At 38.4% G+C, this 15,242-nt stretch overlaps 1 protein-coding gene and 1 long non-coding RNA gene across 4 annotated transcripts in view; one reads left to right on the top strand and one right to left on the bottom strand.

The window, feature by feature from the left end:
• The window catches only part of LOC112465108 (zwei Ig domain protein zig-8-like), a 247,429-nt gene that overhangs the window by 47,289 nt on the left and 184,898 nt on the right, over positions 1-15,242 (bottom strand). The gene's annotated exons all lie outside the window — the stretch shown is intronic.
• LOC112465109 overlaps positions 1-15,242 on the top strand; it is a 148,064-nt gene that overhangs the window by 41,805 nt on the left and 91,017 nt on the right. The window contains exon 3 of the long non-coding RNA XR_003041981.1: positions 973-1,056. This is a non-coding gene — a long non-coding RNA (uncharacterized LOC112465109). The remainder of the gene's footprint in view (positions 1-972; positions 1,057-15,242) is intronic.

Below are 15,242 nucleotides of genomic sequence, written 5' to 3'. Positions count from 1 at the left end.
GTGTATGCGGAAACGAGTACATTTTCCGCGAGGTATGACACACGCTCGACGAAGCATAAGCGAGAACAAAGAGTCTCAAATCCGTGTCGAGCGTCGAGATTCTTCAAAATTAGTCGCGACAACAGAAAATCATTTTTTATAACGCCATAGCGTGGAACAATTGCTGGGAGCAACTGGTGCTAACGGAACGGTTCGTGACGGTTTCCGATTTGTCATCGCGAGAGATTTTTATATTTTGTATGGCGAAATTATCTTGAATTATCGCATAGAGTTCTTTTAAGCGCGTTAGCGAGATATCACTTTTTTACGGTCAGATATTAATGTCACATTCAAGTTTCGAATGAAGGCGGTTAACGAGCCACGTCTCTCGCATTGTATGAAAAATTGACTTAGCGTGATTGGTAATTCTATTCTGTGGGGCTTCGTTTGCGGAGATGCGCCAATTTAAGTATTATTGCGGGAAAATGGGAGCCAACGTGGGTAGGGCGAGCGGACGTAGGGCAGGTCGATTATTAGAGGGCATTTACTTCGATCAATGGAATAATTACGTCGCATTTTGTCGCTTATTGGTTTATTGGACTCGGCAAAATCGAACAGCGTACACGAATACGCGGGCACTGACGCGGGTTGCCAATATCATGAAAGCTAGTCCTCGTGCTACATTTAAACGTCTCCTTATAGTAGCGGAAGTAATGTTGCTCACCGACGTATTAACAAAAGGAATATTAATTAATAAACGAGCGCAGTGGAGAACGATGGCGTTGCATTTTATATATTATTTCATGGCATAAATTTTAAACTGTATTGAAAATAGAAAATTAGGTAAGAATACTGATCTTTGCGATTGTGTTAGAAAATTGTACTGTTCGAAAAATTACACTCTTTTGGGGAAAGGATTTACCCGCTAAAATTGTGAAAATTTACAGTCTGAATTTATTAAAGCCTATAATCGGTTGATTTTTCTTTGTCCAGGATTGCGCGAGGTCGAGTGAGGACTGATTGAAAAGAACGCACATCGGTATGGAGCTTCAAGGAATGACGTCGTAATCGTTTTTCGTAAGTAGAGCTTACTATATCATAGCATAGGGCAGTTACATAAATAGATTGCGTTTCGTTACCTTCGCTCGTACGCGGTAAGGAATGCGCGCGGATAACGCGGAAACAAGCTTGCGGTGGATGAAGAGCGCGGAATTAGTTTCGTTAGCCGGATAGCCAGACGGCGGAGATTTTACGTTGTTGCGCGAGAAGCGGTATCTACGCCGGATAGCATTACGTGACCGAAATTTCTAACGTGCCCGCACATAAATTTCTCCGCGATTATTCGGTGAATCCTATCCCAAGGACTCTTTGTCCTCTCGACGGCACGGAACGAGCGAAACGATAAAACCGCCCGTCCGATAGGAAGTACTGTTCCCGTGAGCGAAATGCGATATTACCGCGATTTCTTCGACCCTAGTTATTCGCTATTTGGAAAATTCTCCATGGTTTTTTTGTTGTCGCGGTTGGTTAAGCTCCGCGAGGAGACACGACGAGACCTCGCGTGGCGCTACGATAACATGAAAACCCAAGTTCAAATTTCGTGCACACGTATGCTTATGTACATACATGTATATGTGCTATACATCTCTTTCCACGCAAATATAATGTTTCATATACTTTCATCATTTCAGTTTTACCGTTACACGCGAAGCCATACTAAATTGTACTTGTTGCAAAAATGAAAACGTGAATGCGTTACATAAAGTGGCAGGAACGTTTCTTTGTCGCAGTACGTTATATTTCATTCGCGATGAATTCATAAATGATTTTTGCTCAACGTGAGCTCGAAGAAATTTTTATCATTAAACATTTTGATAAAGATATATGTTAAATAAAGATTTCACACTATTAAAATATTGTTTATTAAAAGTTAAATTAGAAAGATTTAAATTAATTAAAGAATAACATTTTATTATAATTATTATTTTTCAAGCTTTATTCGCTGAAATTCTCTCGCTTTTTTTTATGTGTTAAATACAAGATTTATCTACAATTACATGGCGCTTTTTAAATTTGATATATTATAGATTTCACATGTATTTTATGTATTCAGAAATCAGAGGATCTCGTCTGATATCCGTCCCCTAAGAGCTATGTCAGAAGAGATCGATAATTAAGCGCTCACGCGTACTTGATCGCCGTATCGTTGCGACGTCTATTCAACGCGTTCATAAAAATAACTTGCTACTGCGTACGACGCGCTTTTAGTCCAAAGTGCTTTTTGTTCCTGCAGCAGGATATGGGCTTCTTTGTACCGCGGTCAGCCGTTGATACCTTTCGAAGTTGCTACGTAAAGCTTTTCATCGACCCCTGTCTCCCTTCGTGGTGCTCCGAGCTTTTATGAATCGCTACAGCTACAGATACAGCACAGTGGCGCGACCGGAGGAGGGGCGGGGGAGGTGAGGGAGAGTTCTTTTCACGAATCGTTTCTAGTAATTTGACACTTTCGAAATGAAAACGATCGTTAAAAAATATCGTCAGACAATGCGGATAGTTCGCGTCTCGCTTTTCTTAATACTCTATACTTGTATTGTTCTTTTTATATCGCTGGTTCATCTCATATTCCTTTACATCGATCCGTTCGCTAACGGCAAAAGAGATATTACAACGGTTGTTAGAGAAAAAAGCCTACATGGTTGATAAAAAGATGGTGTTCAAAGTTAAATTTTTCTATAAAAGATAATTTTTATTCTCGACATGTGTAATATTGACTAACACGAAAGCGCAATTATTTTATAAAATATCCTACAGAGAAAATATGATTTATGCATTTATGGACTGTTATTTGAATGCAATTAACAGTAAATGGAAATGATATTTGTAGAATTTCCTTTAGTTTTCAATCGATGCAGGGGTTTACATACGTATGGCCGAATAACTAGTGCAAAAAGTTAAAGCATCAAACTGTAATTTCCGGCAAGCAAAGGACGTGTTTACCGACGCCCTACGGTATGTTTGCGCAACCGAGTCGTCTTGATGTCGCGGATGCGTTTTATTACGCGGCGAGTTCAGAAAACGCAATGAAGACACGATAACGTTTCGTCGCAATAGGTACCGAGCGATATCGCGACAAATGTCATTGCTCCAGTATTCGCCCGATATTCGCCAATACATGAACGTAGAACATAGAGCGTCGAAATCGATCTGCACGATCGATTTTAATGCAATTTCCATCGGCGCCGCGTCGTGCTCGCCGGTTGCGAAGCGCACACAGATTTCCTGTATCAAATCGCTCGCCACCATCGAAATCGACATAATTCTATCGGCGACGCCGGCAAAACTATGAGAGAGCGAGCTTTCCAAACCCGATAATAGAAGGGGACTTTCACTTAGTAAATTGGACTATCCGGTAACTCCATCTCTGAAATCGGCATCTCGGAGAATCCCCAGCAATCGTCTTTCCCACATCAGTCTTATATAACGTAATAAAAAACCAGCAATCTCACCAGCAAAATGCTATTATCGAATAAGAAATATCGTGAGAATATATCCCTTGCTATATATTTGGAAACACATTGTGGCGTAAATCAATTTGCGAAACACAATAGATTTAAGAGATACATCTACAGATCGATACTACGTAACAAGATGTTTTTACCGTACTCTCATAACTTGACATCGTTTTCAAGATACAATAGTTTATTTCTACGACATCTCCCTCGAGAGCTTAAATATTTTTTATCGATAATTGATTCTCTTTTTATGACAGGTTCAGGCTTCATTTGTTAGACTTCGAAGAAACATATATATAGCAGAAACAATTTGACGAATATTATTTTCCTGCGTATTTCTGCAATTATAAATTTTTTATTTTTTTTCTATATTTCGTAAGTAATATTTCTCGCATTACTTTCCTCATGGAAAGAAGTTTTTGATTTTTTGCCAAACCAAATAGAATTGTACACGAATTGATATGAGTCAAAACATACTTCTACATATATACAATCTGAAAAATTAAACGCGCCAATGAAACTGCATCGACGCATGTGTTCAAGCAGTTATTCGTACATTATTCTCTCTTTACATTCAGCGAGAGAATGGACTGGATTTCTGGTCGTTTCTTTTTTAAGATACGGTTTATCGATCGTAACGAGTGTACCGTGAACGTCCCAACAAACGGCGACGGGAGTCACCGCTCAGAGCTTTCTCTCTCCACTGGTCGGCGCTTTCGCGTAGCGCCCTTGTTCCGTGACACTTTGGAAATTAAATTTACGAGAAATAGCGCTTACTTCGTTCCAGGCGCACGCGCCTGGAATCGTAACGAACGAGTTTTGTGCGAGTAGTTAGCGTTACGGACGGGGATACTGAACTATTTTCCACATAAGAGATGCCCGACTCGTTAAATATGCAACGGCGATGTGTGAATGCATGCGTTTTATATCCCGCTACTTCCTCGAAATCTTCGCTTTCAAAGTGATCGTCGGAAAAATGAAATCGGACACTCCTGGTCGAAAGCAAAAATTCCCGGAAATATCAACCATCGCGTGTGTAAACGTTCCACTCTGCTCAGCTACTAGACAAACAGGTATAATTAAAATAATCACGATAATTACTTTTATCTTTGCGCGGTATCTGCACGTGTTTCTTAAGCTGCGCGTAATATTTATTATCTTACTTCAAATACTTGTCAGAATAATATCTTAAAAAAGAGAATATAGCTCTGTTGAAAGGTATATTACCTAGTATTTTGTCACAAAAAGTGCCTTATTCATGATATCCGATATTTCCTCTTCGACGCTCGCGTTTTATTCCAATAAATGCAGAAAAAGAGAACTATTAAAACTCGAGAGTTTGCATTTTGCTGGAAATACTATGTCCCTTTGACAATACTCATATTTGTCGAGCGACTAAGTAATTTATCCAGTGCAAATAAGCTTGGAAAATAGGCTAAAATTGATATATATATATAGATATATAAAAAAAATATATATATATAATATATTATATATATAATATATATTATAATATATTTTTTTAAGCAAAAATTTCAGGGAAGAGTCAATAATTTGTTGCAACTTTTCGATATTAATTATCTCGATAATAAAATCTCGGATTCAAAGACGTATTGTTAGTTTATTACGTAGACACAAAAAAATATTATATTTGAATGCACTTCAGAAACTTAATTTCTAGGACGTTCTTTTTTCTTTATTGTTTATGACTAGCTGTGGATACTTTGTCATTTTCATCAATGGTAACTAAATTGAAGAAATTTGCCAGTTTAAGAATAGAATTTCCGAGAAAGTTATATACAAACAGAAACTCTCTCAGAAATATATTTAATAATCTCTCAACATGTTTATTAATAACATCATTCACACAATGTTTTGCTATGTATACATTTATTCGGTTTATTTCGAAAATCGCATTACCTTGATCATAAGGTACAGCGGTCTATGCGCTTTACACGAACTTGATAGAATTTTAGAAAGACATTATATCGGAGTATCATATCGGAACAATACGAGGAAGCTCACTTGGGAGTGGCCGCAGTCGAGAAAACTGCACAGAAACTCCCCGATGAATATCCAAACGAAATTTCTTCTGACAAGCGAACTATGCTGTCCAAGGAATGCTGCTTTGGGTCAAAAAGATTTTACGGAGTGTTTTATTTTCTTTGAGAACGCATGTACCACTGAGTGGAAGAAAGCAAAGCGGAAGGAGCGCCAGTGAAAACGGCAAAAACTGCGAAAGGAATAGGACGAACGACAGTCAATGACTGGTGTTATTCGAACCTAATCCGATATTGAGGAAATCCCCTGCTTCCTCACAAATATGATCACATTCTGCGTACAACTATTTTGCTTCGTATTTCGCTTTCAGGGTGTAGAAAGTATATTATATCGACCAGGAGTCTCTATATTAAACGTATTTTTATCTAAATAACATATTATGAGTACAATTACGTGCAATTTATCGTCATTCTCATCATAGGATCTGGCATAAGATAGAGAAGACAGACTCTCTTGTATTCTATTCGTCTCCCAAGTCCCAACGCAGTAATAACATTTATTTAGGTTGCTATATTTAGTTAATAGCTTATTTAGGTTGCTATAATAATATTTGTATTTCTCACCATGAAACTTCTACGACGCAACAGTGAAAAATATAGCCGTGCAAGAATCGAATATAAATACAGTTACGTTTACGAGTGCGCAATAAAAGAATTTATTTCGGCACGATATGTACAAATACTACAAATAGAAAATGGATGCGCGGTTCCACCGAGTAATCGATCATATTTCCGAGCAAAACGGAACCCTCCTTCATTTATAGGCACGTACCGCGATCGAACTAGTTTTGTCATCTCGAGAAGGCTTTACGTTTCCCCGAGGAATCAACTAGACAACTCGAATGCTTCTTTTTCTTAAATTATAGAGAAGGAAGATTCACTTGTATGTTACAACGCTATCATTATGCGCGAATCAAAAAACGCTTAAGGATCTCCACTATGAAATATTAATTAGAATAAGCCCATTAATTACCAATTAGTTGTAAACTAATCGATTTTGAATGGCAAATAGTGGCCAAAATTAATTGTCGAGAAATAGCGCGGTTAAAATAGCATTATGTCGTTAGTGGTTACTGGTGCATGTATGAGAAAGCAAAACACTGGAGAATTGACTGGACATTGCGCGTCCGTGATGCACGACTTTCAACACGCCAACCTCGAGAGACGTTCCCGTGCCGTTTTTCATCGTAATCATCGTCACCAATTGTGCGACATGACGTAACGAATGGTGACACGACACGGTATAGCGGACGTTATAAAGTCCGGCCGCGTGTCATGGGTGACGTACGTGAAAAGCGTGTCTAACGCGTGTCGCAACTCGGCTCTCTGTGTTTGCGTTATATCCCGATGTGAATCGAAAACATTTAGTTCATCTAGGACCGAGACATCAAAGGCTTCATCTATGTCTATGCCGTCAAAGCTTGATATAATTCTCTCGTAATTTTGTTGCCGGAATTCAGTATTGATGAATACCTCTCATTCTTTGCATGGTCTTCAGTTTCCTATTTATAACTCTTAAAAAGTTACTATTAATCCTATTTTTTCTTAATCATCAATACGTATGTAATTAGATTACTCAGTCTCGCATTCTCCATTCGCATGAACTTCTAGAACTTTCTTTCGACGTCGGTGTATAATAGACCGCGAGATAACATCTCGAGCCGGTAATTAAACGACGTCCGGCTTGCTTATGAAGCCGGTCGGCTGCATGATGCATCGTCGCGACGACGTCGCGCGAGATTATTGACGTCGGTGGGAAATCGATAGCTACGTTTTCTGCTCCAGGTGATAGATGAGCATGCTCAGCATCGGATTACGGTGCGAACTAGTCGAAATAACTTGCCGATAATATCGCATTTGCCTTATTCGGAATTTCGCAAATAAGATGATGCTCTGAGCATAATATTACATATATATTTTTACATTTCTATCATATTTAGCGAATAGAGAACACAAATTTTTTTTTGCTCCAAAAATGCTCCCAAAACATGCATAAAATATAGTTACAAGATATATTAAAGATGCATCGTGTATGTAAGTGTTTAAATAGACACGCGATTATATAAGCTCTACGTGTGACGTGAGTTTAGTCGCGTGCATAATCGCATGACGTATGACACCCCGGCAACACCACCAGAGATCGCTGTTTAAGCACAAAATATTAGATTGATGGATGCCCTTAAATCAATACGAGAGTAATTACCGCAGCCTTACGATAGAATTTATTAACGAAATATAATATCGATATGACGAATTATCGCTTATTCGCCGGTCATTTTCCACGACGTAGTAATTATCGCGCTCTGCGGAATGTCCGGTTAAATCCGTCGACCATTACTAAAGGCCGGTTGAAGTGACAATTGCGTTAATCTTCCGTGCAATGTTGGTGCCACCTATCACGAAGGACGTCGTGCTATTTTACCGCGACACGCGCCCAAAAACCATTCATCTCTTTTTCCATTATTCTGCTGTTCCTGTCGTGGATATTACATCGCGCGCTTCGTCTTTTCGCTGCGCTCGATGGGCTGTGACTGTGCTATAACATCACTTTTCGTTATGCAAAGGGAAAGCTCCCTTCGAGCTTTTACCTTCCTCTTCGAGATTCGACGATGTCACCTTCGTTGCGCAAAATTAAAAGTTCCTTTAAATATTTTTCATTTTTTTACAGTCGAGAGTTAAACAAATACGAAATATATTCGAATCCACCAACTAAAATATGATTAGTCTACGGGTGATATGTGGGTTTGAGAAACCCTGGCATAGATGACAGTTGCAGTATTATCTCGCGTCACGCAAGATCAACAAATATGGGAACGGGAAAACGGCGCGACGGCGCGCATGGTCATGGAACGGGCGTGATGCAGCAGCATGGGCGGCGCTAAACCCAGAGTTTTATTTAAAAGCGAGCGAGGATGGCCGAATGAGCTTCAATCTCGGGGCGCCGTGTAAACACGGCCATAGATTCCTTTTATCTCTCAGCAAAGGGGCTCCTATTTTTCTTTCTTCCCGTATCGAACGACTTTCCACGGTGCGCGCCCTCAGACTTCGTTTACCCTCCGGCCGGATGCAGTTCTTTGGGAGAAAGAGAGAAAGCGTGCACGAGCGTATCCGCCGGGTATCCGAAACATTTTCCCAGTCATCCGCGTGATGATCGTAAACATTCGGCGTGATGCAGCCAATATGTCTTCATAAAATAGTGCTCTTGGGCTGTGCGCGAGGGACAAAGAAGTCGCACGATGACAAATAAACCGTCATTTCCGCGCGGCGTGCCAAGAATCGAGAGATAGAGAGAATCTAGTCGTGCAAAAATTAGAATGTCGTCCATAACAAATTCATAGACATTGAAACATATTGTTGAACAGTTGGAGAAATATGTTCGCATTTCATATCATGTATTCAATTCTAGATATGACTGACAATGAGCTTTAGCGCTAAACAAGTGATGTACGAAAATACCGATCAGATTTGTTATATATAATGTCTAATTTTATCTCCTTAAGCGTCAAAATATAGATTAATCCAAGTTTAGCCTGTGAAAAATATGTGTTTACCGAAGGCAAATGCAGAAATGAATTATCTAATTACTCGTTTTTTGAAGCAAAGTTAACGCCCCTTACCCACGATAACTTGGCCGGGAAAGGAAGGAAATTTTAATCGCGAGTCGCTGGCTTAATGCAGATACTTTGCGCTCGGACGTCTCCAAGTACTGCTGCAGGCAGTTTTAAGGGCGGGATCTCCCCCAGGAAAGTAAATTAACTAATGGAAATGCAATCCCAGCGATCTCCGGCTGCCGCGCATCCTTTTCCGCGCTCCTGCTAGGTGATGTATCTAGTTATCAAGTCTCACCCGCGAGTCTCTACCTCATCCTGTTTGATACTCTCAATGTAGTCTCTAATTTTTTGAGAGGATGCGCGCGTGAGAGAGAGAGAGAGTGAAGAGAGGAAAAAGCGTGAATTCTCGCAGGATACGCTATTTATGCACGTCGAGAAGAAAGGTCTTCCCTCTGAAAACTCATCTCGGTTTTCGCACTATGATCTTCTTTCACTCTTTTCTCTTACGTTGTGCGAAGCGAAAATAATACGACGCATTATCTTGCGATATCAAAGAGCTCGTGTGATTTTTATCAGGAGCGAACGATAGTATCGATCGGCGTAAAACTAGGTTGAATGCGCGAACGAGCGGATAAATACAAGCGAGAGACAAGCACACGAGTTATCGCCTGTTTCTCCATTGGAAATCAGCCCGTGGTAATCCGTTAAAATGATGCGGGCTAAAATACCGTACATCGACCCGCAAACGTATTTAGAGACTATGACGGCGATAATATCCTCGAATTATTTATAATCTAAATGAAGTATTTGGCTTCATAGGATTATTCAGATTATTGGTATGAGATGTATGGATATTTTTGCGAGATTTATCATGCATCGATCGCGTGATATAAATACGTTGTTCGAACGAACTCTCCAAAATATGCACGGGGAATTTTGCTGTCGCGGTAAAACTGTCGCTGCTGCTACTACATATTCAATATGAAAACGTTCAAATTTTCCTACCACAATCAATTATTCGATATTACACAAATCTGTTCTGTTAGCAAAATAAAAAAATCTTATTGCATAAAGTTGATAGAAATATGAATTTCTTGCTGAAGCAAAACGCGCGGTTATTTCTATCAAATGCATTTTGGTGTTGTAATGAAATCGTTTTGATTTTCGAAACAAAAATTAATGCGTTATTGCGCATTAGCGAAATAATCTTTAGATTTTGCAAAGCTATTTTAAAATTAATATTTATAAGTTTTCTCTTGACGATATAATAAAATATGATGAAATTTGCGACAATAGCGTAAAATATGTTGTATTAATAAATTTTCTATTTTTCTTTCTTTATTTGAAAAAGAGCTCAACAATTAAAAAATCGAGAAATTAACATTACGCAATCCGAATGTAGGTGACGCGATCCAAACAAGAGCAGCAAAGAGAGACATATGTATGTATAATATCATCATTTATATACAATAACATAAGAAAAACATAAATATTGTTTCAATCCCTAGAGATATCGAGCTTAAATTAGTTTATCACGCTATCCCGGATAAAATAGCTAAGGGCTAGTAAACAAACGGCATTGAATAAAATTTAACAATATAGGAGAAAATATGTGCACAGCAAATGTAGTAGATAAATATGCATATAATAAAAATAAAAAGTATAGGGAATTAACAGAATATAATAACGCGATGTCGGAAGCAAATACTATCTATATATAATATTAATCGATATTAACATATTGGACATATGGAAGAGGATACGTCCGTAATGTAATATAGGTACTCTCTTGGTAAATAAAGTGGCTGCAATTAATCGACACGCACTTTGCGCGAAATGAATTCGCACCTGATAATTTATCACTCGTCACAGTAATATCGAGCGCAATTTTGTAGTTGAAACCGAGGCAATCGATTCTATATGATTGGATCGCCTCGGCACAATAATGGTTAATACCCAACTGATTATTACCGTCAACTTCCTGTGTAATCGTTAACAAAACCAGAAAGTGTGTTGAACGCTTGGCAGATACGACACTTGCCAAAAATTAACGAGTAAATTCGTTGCACGGCGGTATCCAATTTAAGCGATTTAAATAGATCGTGCGCGTGTGGGAGTGTGTGTAGGTGCATACCTGCATGTGCGCACATCAAGCCACAACAGGACTCGATTATACTTTAATGACTGACGGAACAGACGGTTGGGTGAACACGGTTCGCCGCAGAATAACATGTAATAATATTTGATGACGGTAAAATGAAATGTCACTGCATAAATACGAGCCTAGGTCATATGTCGGCAATACTTTAACGTTTACACATTTATGGCTTTAAAAATATCCCGATAACGATTCGCTTGATTTCGTATATCTACGTCGCACGTTGTTTCTGACGCAATGACTTATTATCGCTAAATAGACCAGTAAAAATACAAATTACCGTTGTTCTGACATATATAAAGAGATTGACTTGTATTTTGCAACAAGTTTTAAGAAAAATTTCATCGGAAAGTTTTGTAATTAAAAACAGATAATTAGACAATTAAAAAAACTTTCACATTGGAGAACGTACGAAGCGCGTTGCGTAATAGAATCTAGCAAAATAAGAAAATAATTTTCAGCGATTTGTTTGACTCCCAGCGTGAATTTCCAAGATTAATTCTTCCAACATTCAACTTTCCAACATTAAATATCTCGATAAGTAATTCCCAAACTAGGTCCCTATCAAAGTAAACTCCCTTTGAAATTAACTGGAAATAAAGTTTCGTTACTCTTGTAGTTTGACTCACCAAAAGTCTTTAACTGTGTACTACATAATTATGCTGCCGTTTAAATTTCTACTGAAGAAAAACTATCCTCACAAATTCTTCATCGAGAAATACATTTTTATTGCTCGTCTTTCCTAGTCTTTCCTTGATGTGTATTTTCCTCTACAAGTGATATAACAATCGCAGTTATATCACCGTCAGCGTCAGCTTTCGTTATCTAATCGCGCGCAAATTGGACCGCGGTGCGAAAAGGACCAAAGCAAGGGCCATTTTGCGATTGCGGGTAATCCGGAATTAACCGATTTCGTTGAGCGCGCCCGACTCGATGATAGAGCATACCGGTGAATGAGCGCGGCCGAAAACGAGGCAACGGGTTAGGCGAGCTCCGCCGACCGCAAATAATGTGACGGCAATTAATTGAGATAGCGCGAAGCCCGATTACGAGGACGGAGTGTATACAGGGTGTTCTAGAATCCTGACCCTAATTTTAATGACAGCTTCTTGCGATCGATTAAACTTTAAGCTCAAATAGAATTTAGTCTTCCAGAATGTTAATTTGAGTTATAATTGCATGAAATTTAATATTAAGCATTAAGTAATAATAAATAATGGCCTATTTTCGAATTTTGTTAGATATAATTGGCTGCAAACTCATAACAAAAAAAATCTATCGTTAGAGCCTGGCATTACCGAACACCGCCACCGCGCGCGTGTGACATATGTATCGGGCGTCGACGCCAACGAGCTATTACGATCATTCGAACGGCCATTGCAACGCGGCTGATGCGACGCGTGTACGCGATGCTCGTTCCGCACTATTTATGCAAATTCGCGGCCGCCCCTAATTGAGTCCCACCTGCTGACGAGCAATAAAGAGCCGCGTTTTGCGCGGTTTCGTTCATCCGCGTTAAACACGGCGCGTACTCGGCCGCGCTGGAGCTTATCGCGCGAAATACATTAAATACGTATCTTCCTCGCGAATAACAGAATTCCCGTTGTTGTAGGCATTATTGGACGCTGTCGATTTCACGGTAATGCCCTAATTTAGAATTATTTTTAAGTTACATTTCCGTTCGCATCGATAAACGTATATGGCCACATCGAATGGATGTGGAAGGGATTTATGTATTGTACAGATGCGGTCGACCACAAATTTTAAACGCGACTGCGGTGACGATTTATTGTCCGTCGTCCACTCGCGTGTTCACAAACGCTGGACTAGTCGCTAGAAATTAATGTTGTCTCCCGGTAATAGCGTATTGCGCCAAGTGTCGATACTTGATAATGTAATACGTATGTTTATGCAGTCGCACGCGCGTATATGACAAACACCCCGCTTCATTCTCGGATGCTTTGGTATAATTTGTTTATCGCATTTACAACTTTAAACATATTGTTCTATATTGAGATTTTTGTCGTGTAATTTTTGTCTTGTTGGATTACCTGGCATTAGCGACATGAAATTTTGCTGTTATTTTAAATTTTCACATATAAATTCTAGAAAAAGCTGTAAATTGAATAGCGCATCGTGCGATTCAGATGTACATCACCAGCCACGCGAAATCGGGGGATTTCACACGTTACATAATCGCGTTGCATAATCGCGGGAACGTCGACGGAGGAAATGCATCAATTTCCGTCGCTTGTCGTCACATCAGTCGTCTCAGGAGAAACTAGTGTCAAGTAACGCCATGGAACCCTTATAGCTACATTTCTATGGTGTAACCCCTGTAATTTTCACTATTCTTTTTTTTTATATAACTGCAACCTGCGTCGTATACTATCGGACACTTGTACACTTTTTATGTAGGCTATATCGATGGTATCAATGAGAAATTTTGTAACTGTAAAACTACTATATTCAGAAGATTTATGGTCATTTTTATTTGCCTGAAAATAGAGAATTGTGAAACGAAATACATACATATAATTAATATATGCATATAAAACTTTACTATTTTTTTAAATGGCACGTTTTTTTACATGATTCTAAAACGCAGGTGCAGTATATTTTTTACTATGCTAGAATATCCTCGACGTATAAGTAACAAATAATACATAATTGCAGAAATATCCAATACAGACTCAAACAACTTTATTGCAATTGTTTTTTTATGTTTTTATGAACAGAGGAATCTAAAAATTTTTGTATCGTACATCAATTTGATATCTATATATATAACTTCTTCTGAAGTCATACTCTTTTGAATGGAAATAGAAATAAATCAAAATTGTTAAAGCGTGCAACGGTGACGTACATATATCAAAAATATCTCTGGTTTTAATGTAGTTAGTACATGAATTGGAGGGGGGGGGGAGACGAGCTGTCAGCCGGAAGAATCGTTTGAGCTATTCCTAAAGAAAACACAAGCGTGACGGCGAATCGGTCTGTAGGCGGCAACGAGAAAACTTTTAAGTGAGCACTTTAAACTGTCCTAACAGTGAGATCAAAGGCAGCAAAAATATCGAACCCACAAATAGCTTGACTATTGTAAGCATTGTTATACTGGGCTCTGTATTAGATCTACATCATCGTTCCACGGATGCGTTTACATTTTTCATATTTTAAAATTACATCAAAACCACTAAGAGAATATAATTAAGTGTAAACTCTTTTATCTCCCGTTGGCTTATTATCCCTGAAAGTGCAATTATATATCTTTTATTTTTCATTTCTTTATATATCCCATGGCCGCAGACTATATTATATAGGACAAAAATATCTACACACACACATAAGAATAAATATCTTTTTTATTCCTTTTTTCTTTGCCGTACGCCGCAATGCGGTTCTTCGCGCACTTTCTCGACTGAAACGTGTCCATGTTCGGAGCACATATAGAGCCGTAAAGGAATAGAAATTTACGGACTGCTCTCTCCGTGTATGGAGCGTGAAGTAATACGCGCGTGTCGCGGTGCATATACACGTATATTTTGAGCGACGACGAAATGGAATAAAGGAGGTGAGATATAAAGTTTTTTGTACTCTCTCACAATCAGCTTTTATGATATTACATCTGCTGTTTATGCTATATAATCATAATATAACATCAAAGAATTACGGTGACACTTACGATGCGTTTTTTTTTTTTTTGAAAATTTTAAAAGTTTCTTAAAACAATCTTGAAATAAAGAAAAAAATTTTGATGAAAAATTTATTCAAGTAACGATATTATTTTATTATTACTTGTCAAGTCATTCAATTTAACTTTCCATTAAATAAATAATTTCTCTTGGTTATTCTGCCATGGAAAATGTACTCTACGTTGTTAAAGAATTTTTCCCTAAAAGATTTTTAGGAGAATTATGATATCTCATGGATATATGTATATTCAGTCATTAGAAATCTGTTTCAACTGACATTTAGTTGCCAT

Source organism: Temnothorax curvispinosus, unplaced genomic scaffold (genome assembly GCF_003070985.1).
Source record: "Temnothorax curvispinosus isolate PA1 unplaced genomic scaffold, ASM307098v1 QBEX01014901.1, whole genome shotgun sequence".
Lineage (NCBI taxonomy): Eukaryota > Metazoa > Arthropoda > Insecta > Hymenoptera > Formicidae > Temnothorax > Temnothorax curvispinosus.
Note: the sequence above shows the minus strand (reverse complement) of the source record. Positions and strands in the feature narration are given on the sequence as shown.